Genomic DNA, 9,140 nt, shown 5'->3' on the forward strand with positions numbered 1-9,140 from the left:
GCTACATGAAGTCTCCTCTGAAACAGGAAACAAAATAAAACCCATTTTTTACCTTTAAGGCATTTGTATGGATGTGTCAGAATTTGTCAATATTCTGTTTCTTTCATCTGGAAACCAATTATTTAGAAAAAATGGCAGAAGACGCAAAGAAAGCTTTTATCTATACAGCGGGGCTTTTCTAGCATGTTGATGGTTGAAGGCATTTGTTGGTACATTTTGAAATAATGTGTGCTATCTCAGAAAATCAATAAACAGACAGCCCTTGAGATGCCATTGCCTGCTTAGGCTGCAGGCGGGAAAGTCCCACTGTGATAATAAAGTACAAAGTGTGTTTTCTGGATTGAAGGCTTGTTACATGAGGCAGTGTGATCAAAACTTTGCAAGGTAAAAGGTGACAGAAGATGGTCTGGAATATTTTCTAGAATGCATCTTTTATACAAAGATAGAACGAGTCCTCCATTCCCTAGTTGTAGAAGCCAAATGTGCAGTTTCAGGAATTTTGGCCGGAATCCTCTTCACTTTCTATGAAATTTTCAGTGTGTTTGGTGCCATTTCCCTCATTTTTTAAAATTCCATTGTAGTTCTCATGATAGAAGGAAGGAGAGTTCTGGGGAGTATGTTGTTCTTCATTCTCAACATGAACCTACCATAATACCTCATGCCCATTCACATGAGATTGAGATTTCAGGAACTCTGAGTTTAGAGCTGAGTAAAGAATATTCTGAGAAATTCACTTGAGAAGTCCCTTGATCAGGGCTCCCTCCTATCTGCAATGCTGTAGGATAGTGGTTCCCAATTAGCTAAGTTTTTGTTTTTCAAAAGCAAAGCCATGGACCCCCTATTTTTGAAAATGTTGATATCTCTATGGTATTTTTGTTATGTGGATGGTGCCACGGACTCCCTGCGTGGGTTATTCGGACCTGCTGGGGTCTGCAGACCACCAATTTGGAACCACTGCTGTAGGAGAATTCTAGGATCTACTGGATAATATTCAACACCCTTCCACTTTCTCAACCTGTCTATCCAATAGAGGATTTCAAGTATACCCAACCCAGTATAGTTTAATATTGTTGACCTTGGCATCTGCGCCTTCCAGTCTTGCTCTCTTAGCCCTTTGCATCCTTGCATAACTAGTGTGCTTCAGTCAACATTATGCGGACCAACATTCTCAGAAGATATTTTTCTGAGAATAAATCTCTGAGAACTTCCTTAACAGCTGGAGAATCTCACCTCATTCTCACTGCCCACAAAGAGGATGGATAATTTTCCGAGGCCATTTTTACTCAGCCCCACAACATAGGTAGAAAAGTTTCAAAGAGCTATGTGAAACTGGATATTGGCCGCTCTCCTCAATTGTGGGGGCAAGCCAGAGCACCCAGTGAGGATTATTGTATGGGAAAGTTTGTTTCTTGAATTAGACATCTATGAATGCCAGAGATTAGTCACCCATGTGGTACCTACCATCCAAATGTTAGGAGATAGGAATGTGCATTGTCATGTTGAAGTAATCCTTAAACTGCACTGACATGATGAGATCATAAGATCATCACATTCCCTCTGGAATGCAACAGTCCTCGTGAGCTTCTCTCCTGAATAAATACTGTTTGTTGATGTTCCACGAGATGATAGGCTATCTGGCTGTGCATCTGTAAACTTCCTCTCGGTTTGTACCTTTCAAATGGTTACTGATTCACTTCAGATGGTATTGCAGTTCATCCCATCATCGCTTGAAAATCATTGACCAACGGTGCGAAAGGTCTCATACATCTTATCACTTCATTTGGCATGTTTGTGTCTATTTTTAAAATGTTTTTGCTAACGGTCAGCGAATGAATAACCAGACTCAGAGAGCGGAAGATTGTTCATTTGCACTGAAAGCAAGTTGCAACATCCAAATGGAATTGGGGGTAGGAATTCATTGCGTTTCAAACTCAAAACCGAACGTGCTGGAGGTATTGAATTAATACACTGTGGGCATCCTCTTAAACATGCAGGGGCTTGCTTGGAAATCCTTTGTCTCGAGCCAGAATGAAATGTTCTGTGCTACGGTGTTGAAGAACAAGTAAAAAGCTTATCGCTAGAGAATTGAACTTCAACAAGATCCCAGCGGAAGGACTTTTTGTTAATTTCCCAGAGGGAAGGCGATCAGCTGAAACCTAATTGCTACTCATTTTCTCTCACTTTCACTTTATCCCTTGGATTAAAATCCTGCTGCTTTCAACTTACCTTCAGTCTGTTGGACAAGTACAGTTTCCTGATAGCAGTGCTCAGAAAGACTAAGGGCTCACAGCAAGATTTCCAACTTGGCTTTCTTTAACACAGTTGCATTAGAGAAATGCCGAGGCAGCTTTAAAAGTTAGTATTTTAAAATAGGTTCTCATGTCTCCTCTTCTTTCTATTCAGCTTTCACCAACTATGACTGTATACACACACTCCGTGACACGATGTGGAACTCCAGATCAGCCCTGTCCTAGAAATCCAGTTTGGATTGACTGAAGCCTGGTTCTGCCTGAAACAAGCTGGGGTGGAGAGACACAATGGCAGCTTTCTGGCAGCAGGGCCACTGCAGTTTAATGGAAGGGCAAAAGGCAAGATGGCAAGGAGGGCACCTCAGTGTGGACCCACCAATGGGAGCACAGGATTGGCTCCTCCTTGTAGGTAAGTGGCAGTGTGACCCCACTGCTATGAATCTAGCATTGTGGCTGAAGCTGGATGAGCTGCTTCTGATCAGGAGCCCAGTGGGACAAAAGAAGCACACCACTGAAATATATTTATAGTATGGAGGAAGGAAGAAAAACAGTTTATAGAAAGCTTGGGTTTGGTATCAGATAGACTGGAAGCAGTTGAAGGGAGACTGTATGCACATTTACCTATACCGGGATTAGCGAAAGTGTTCCCTGCTTCAGGAGTCTAATTGCTTCTGCCATGTTCTGCTTATATATTTATAATCAAAACAGATATTATGAGTAGGCTATAAGCCCTTCTTATTCTGTCTCATCTGAAGGAAAAGTAAACTAATCCCCACTGTCGCTGGGACTCTCTCTGCACGGAGAACTGGGGAGCGCTTAACTTTATAAATAAAAATTAAAAAAATTGAAGGCATCCTTCCGATCTCCTTATTCCCCTCCAAGAGTGTGACTTCAAATTTAGAACATTAACGACCTGGGCATCTCTTGCTTTCAACCATCTGGACAACTCACGTCAGATGAGGAAATGCAGTGTGGGAGCTAAGGAAATCAGGAAGGTCCCATCTCTGCAGAACGAAAATCCCCTTGGATGATGTTAATTGCTGCAAAGCAAGCCTGGCTTTTCCTCTTCCTTTCTTCTCCTTTGGAAGTTTCTGACACGTGCAACACTTCTGACAAGAACAACACTTAGCGCATCTGAAAGCCAATGAATTTCTTAAGAAAACATTAGGGTGGTTTAAGAAAGGCAGCTGGATTGATTCCCGAAAGGAGGAGGCGCGGAAGAATCACCGTTTACATTGCTAAGAGAAATGGAGTCTTGAGGTGTTTAAGCTATAAATGGAAAGGCACACCCTGAGAGCAAGATTAAAGAGCTTTCGGGAAAATCCATTACTCTCATAATTCTAGTTGAAAGGAGACAAATCCAGAGGCCATTAACAATGCATGCAAAGGCTGCATGCACACGCCAAGCATGTAAAACACCTTGAAAACACATAACCTCCCTCTAAAACATCCTGGGAACTGCAGTTTTTAGGGCTGCTGCGAACTGGAGCTCTGAAAGGACTAAACTACAATTCCCAGGATTCTTTGAGGGAAGCCATGTGCTCCATATGTATGGCGTGTATGCAGCCAAGGTGTTGGTTATTTGCTGGTGAGCTGATGCTACACACAAACACAGGAGTGCAGGAAGGAAGAAGATTAGACCAATGCCTGCTGTTTTGCTGTCCTAGGCAAATTGCGTCTTAATATGCTTTCTCGTTCAGCTCTATGTGCTTTTCAAGGCTCAGATTAATTCTGCTGCGTCCGACTTTTACCCGGATCCCCTGTGCAAAATAAACTAGTTGCGGCAGAATGGGAAATACCAGAGGAAAGTGCAAATCAATATCGTAACAGACTGAGACATGTTCCTACATCACCACAGAGACTCAGAGAAGCACTGCCTAGCGGTGGGTGGGATGTCAAATGGTGACTTCATAAATCCACACGTTTTCTTATTTTCATTGCTGGTGTCTGCTGGTGTATCTGTGCCCAAGGTGGTTGGTGGAGAGCAGAACGTTCTTGCTCATATCTCTTGGGATGCAGGAGATATTCCCCCCTCCCCACTGATGACTGTTCTCTGTGTAGCTCCTCTGGAAGTTCACGCTGTGACTCACTCTTCAAAAGGCTGGCATAGGGCAGATCCACACCATACATTTACAGCAAATTCAACACACATTTAAAGCATACAGATTTTCCCCAAGAACCCCGGCAGCTGTGGTTTGTTAAGGGTGCTGCTTTGTGGGGGGGGGGACTACAGTTCCCGGGACTCTTTCAAGGAGGTCATGTGCTTTAAAGATGCATAGGATATACTTTAAATGTGTAGCGTGGAACTGCTGATATCTGAAGCAGAAGGTGCTGGCATCGGCTGCCTCTCACCCTCTCTGAGTTACTGGCTTCTTCTGCCCCTTTTGCCAGTTTCATCAAGCACACTCTGTTTTGCAAATCCTTCCTGAGATAATAAAAAAACCCCGAAACAAACCAACAAAGCCCCGAAGTGCATGCCTCTGGTCTTGTTGACATCAGATTTCTAAAAGCCAGCTGTGTGGCTGCCATTGTTTGGTTTCAATGCTTTTTATAAAGCGCATGGAAACTAATTTCCTCTTTGCCTGGGTTGAAGGATATACCAAGTGACAAGGCTTCCCTCCTCTTCCCCTCCCCTCCCACAAACCGCACAGATCTCTGTGTTCTGCTGGATGACCTGATAAATAGCCTCCTATCTGTGTGTGAAAGGAAGAGAAGCAGGAATTCCGTTAGGAAGGCAGACAATAATCTTAGCCATCCCACTGCTGGGTCTGGGCAGATGTTGCTGGCACAGATCTGCAGATGTGCCTCTTGGGGCAGGGATGTGTAACACACATAAATGAAAGAGTTTGTTTGTATTTTGGCTCTTTGTTAAATCAAACATTGATTTGGCTTTTTATTTTTTTTAAATAACCTTGTACACAAACATAAGGAGAGTCTGAACATGCCAAGTGGTGGCATTTCCAAATGGGCGTTTATTGGGGGATGGGTGCTTTTGTGCATGTAATTTTTTTGCACAAACCACCTAAGAAAGTCCAAAAGGGTAAAGGACATCTGGAGGGTTAAGTCCAGTCAAAGGCGACTATGGGGTTGCGACGCTCATCTCGCTGAGGGAGCCGGCGTTTGTTGACAGACATATGGCCAGCATGACTAAACTGCTTCTGGTGCAACGGAACACCGTGACGGAAACCAGAGCTCATGGAAACGCCATTTACCTTCTTGCCACAGCGGTACCTATTTATCTACTTGCACTGGTGCGATTTCGAACTGCTAGGTTGGCAGGAGCAGGAACAGAGCAATGGGAGCTCACCCCCTCGTGCAGATTTGAACCACCAACCTTCTGATCAGCAAGACCAAGGTGCTCAGTGGTTTAGACCATAGTGTCCCCTACCAACTACCTGACATCATGGTCACCAAAATGCCAGCACTCCCCCACCTCCATTTAATCTGGATTTGCCCTGTCAAGGGCAATGATGTGATCTGATGTTTAAAAATGCCCCTCTCATCAGTGACCGCTTTTTATGACAACTGAATGAACTGTGTACAATATTAAGACCTTGTCTCAAACCACCACCCTATGAATCAACCTGTCGCCCTCAGCTATGATTAATAGGGTCTTGCATCAAGAGGATGTGATCCCAGTGCTGCTTCTAGCACAGCTCTGCTGGGTTTAAAGCAGCAGGACCCCTCATTACAAGTCCGCACACACTGGAGTGGCCATGGTACTGTGGGAAAGGGCTGTAGCTCACTGTAGCTGAGTGGCAGAGCATCAGCTGACCATCATGCAGAAGGTCCCAGGTCCAATCCTTGGCAGCTCCCAGTAGGGCTGGGAGAGAGACTGCTGCCCAAAATCCTGGAAAATCGCTGCCAATCTGTGTAAACAAGATGAACTGTTGGCTTGACCCGGTGTAAGGCAGCTTCCAAAGTTCCAATTATTCATTTGAAATCCTTTATTTCATTATTATCTACAAGGAAGGCTCAAGCAGTATGTGGACCAAGAACTCCCAGAAGTGCAAGCTGGATTTAGAAGAGGCAGAGGAACCAGAGACCAAATTGCAAACATGTGCTGGATTATGGAGAAAGCTAGAGAGTTCCAGAAAGACATCTACTTCTGCTTCATTGACTATGCAAAAGCCTTTGACTGTGTCGACCACAGCAAACTATGGCAAGTTCTTAAAGAAATGGGAGTGCCTGATCACCTCACCTGTCTCCTGAGAAATCTCTATGTGGGACAGGAAGCTACAGTTAGAACTGGATATGGAACAACTGATTGGTTCAAAATTGGGAAAGGAGTACGACAAGGCTGTATACTGTCTCCCTGGTTATTTAACTTATATGCAGAATTCATCATGTGAAAGGCTGGACTGGATGAATCCCTAGCCGGAATTAAGATTGCTGGAAGAAATATCAACAACCTCAGATATGCAGATGACACAACCTTGATGGCAGAAAGTGAGGAGGAATTAAAGAACCTTTTATTGAGGGTGAAAGAGGAGAGTGCAAAATATGGTCTGAAGCTCAACATCAAAAAAACGAAGATCATGGCCACTGGTCCCATCACCTCCTGGCACATAGAAGGAGAAGAAATGGAGGCAGTGAGCGATTTTACTTTCTTGGGCTCCATGATCACTGCAGATGGTGACAGCAGCCACGAAATTAAGAGACGCCTGCTTCTTGGGAGGAAAGCAATGACCAGCCTAGACAGCATCTTAAAAAGTAGAGACATCAACTTGCCAACAAAGGTCCGTATAGTAAAGGCTATGGTTTTCCCAGTAGTGATGTATGGAAGTGAGAGCTGGACCATAAAGAAGGCTGATCGCTGAAGAATTGATGCTTTTGAATTATGGTGCTGGAGGAGACTCTTGAGAGTCCCATGGACTGCAAGAAGATCAAACCTATCCATTCTTAAGGAAATCAGCCCTGAGTGCTCACTGGAAGGACAGACCCTGATGTTGGGAAAGATGGAGGGCACAAGGAGAAGGGGACGACAGAGGGCGAGATGGTTGGATAGTGTCTTCGAAGCTACAAACATGAGTCTGACCAAACTGTGGGAGGCAGTGGAAGACAGAAGTGCCTGGTGTGCTCTGGTCCATGGGGTCACGAAGAGTCGGACACGACTAAACGACTAAACAACAACAACAACATTTCATTATTAGATCATTTAGATCCTGCTCTTCATTCTAAGCAATTTCAGGGCAGGTTAAAAGTTAAAACATATTTTCCCTGTTGGCCATCCATCTGTCTTGACAGACAATGGAGTGCGCCTCCAGGGGTGAAGTCAAACCGCTGGAGAATCACAATGCCTGCTGTGGCTGCGGAGACCAGTAACTTACAACTCCTGCCTCCCACATTGCTGCATTAGCAGCTCTAAAGTGGCCTCTCCAGGGAACAAGCCTGAGCAGTGTTTGTGCAGGTCCTGGAATGGCCAGATGACAAGACCCCCTGCTTAACCTTGCTGATGTGGTCTAACGGAAAGCAGAGCAATACATTTGGCACCAACTTGCCTGCAGGAGTTGCCAGAAGGAGACCTACAACTGTCTCAGGGACTCCAGATTTGTGTAGGGTTTACTCCTTAGCCATTCCTTCTCCCGAAGATGTCCTGCAAGGCAGCGGATACAGATTTTTCTCCAGAAGCCTTTCTCACAAATGAGTATAGCCGCAAGGCAGTGGAAGTTTAGGATCAAAGTTTTCCTTCTCCTAAAGCATCATGCGTTCCTATAAAGCATAAAGCAAAGACTTAGGCAAAAAGCAAAATCTTTCACTGGGGCAGAAAGCTCAACAGCCTTTGCACCAGTCAAATTTGAGGCACCTCCACTGAGAAGTGGAGTCAAATTTGAGGCACCTCCACTGGGGTGGAGGTTGTGGATGCCTTCCTTTAAATCCTGCATTAAAAACCAGCTTTTTCCGTGATGCATTTGGCTTAGTGTCTTAGAACCTCTTTATAGACATTCTATTATCAGTGCAGTTGCTGTTCTTCTCAGTCTTTGCTCCCACACCAGCAACAGAAGACTTCTGCCCACATGGGTTGCTGTGACGACGAGGTTCACAATCACAGTGGCGATGTACCTCCCACTGGGCCAGGTGCTGCCTGTGTGGAGACGCTTTTGATTCATCAGTAGCATAAGCTTGCTTCAAGAACAGAATGGAAACGGCAGACATGCAATCTGAGATGCCAGAAGGAAATAAGCAGAAGGTTGTCCCATCCAGCCTCTGCTTAAAAACCTCCAAAGAAGGAGAGTCCACAACCTCCCTAAGGGAGACCGTTCCAAACATGGTTTTTGGAGGTGTGAAAGCCACCTCCAAAAGGTCCCTTCTTCTGTTGCCACCCTCAGGACCTCTCATGGAGGAGGCACGCGAAGAAGGGCCTCAGATGATGATCTCAGGGTCTGGGTCATTTCATATGGGGGAGGCAGTCCTTGAGTTATTGCAGTCTTGAGATGTTTAAGGCATTATAGGTCAAAACCAGCACTTTGAATTGGGCACAGAAACTAATTGGCAGCCAGTGCAGTCGGGCCAGGATTGGTGTAATATGGCCAAACTGTCTTGTCCTGGTGAGAAACCTAGTCACCAAATTCTGCACCAGCTACAGTTTTCCGGGCTGTCTTCAGAGGCAGCCCTACATATAACACATTGCAGTAATCTAACCTAGTACAATCTGGCAACCCATGCCATTACCTCCACCACCCCTTGCAGGCCTTATATCTTGCAAAATATACTCTATGATAGCTTTCTCTTTCAATCAAAATATACTCTATGCTAGCTTTATCTTTCAATCAAAATATGCTCTATGCTAGCTTTCTCTTTCAATCAAAACATGCTTTATCCACACCGTTATGCTAATCATGAATAGGGAACCTGTGACCCACCCGATAGACTACAACTCCCATCACCCCT

At 44.7% G+C, this 9,140-nt stretch overlaps 1 long non-coding RNA gene across 1 annotated transcript; it reads left to right on the forward strand.

The window, feature by feature from the left end:
• The first annotated feature begins 1,735 nt into the window (after window positions 1-1,735).
• Window positions 1,736-3,102, forward strand: LOC310660133. Its single transcript, XR_014503226.1, has 2 exons — window positions 1,736-1,907; window positions 2,404-3,102. It is a non-coding gene; the product is annotated as an uncharacterized lncRNA (long non-coding RNA).
• The last annotated feature ends 6,038 nt before the right edge of the window (window positions 3,103-9,140 follow it).

The sequence above is a fragment of the Podarcis tiliguerta genome (genome assembly GCF_965153285.1).
Source record: "Podarcis tiliguerta genome assembly, chromosome: 11".
Classification (NCBI taxonomy): domain Eukaryota; kingdom Metazoa; phylum Chordata; class Lepidosauria; order Squamata; family Lacertidae; genus Podarcis; species Podarcis tiliguerta.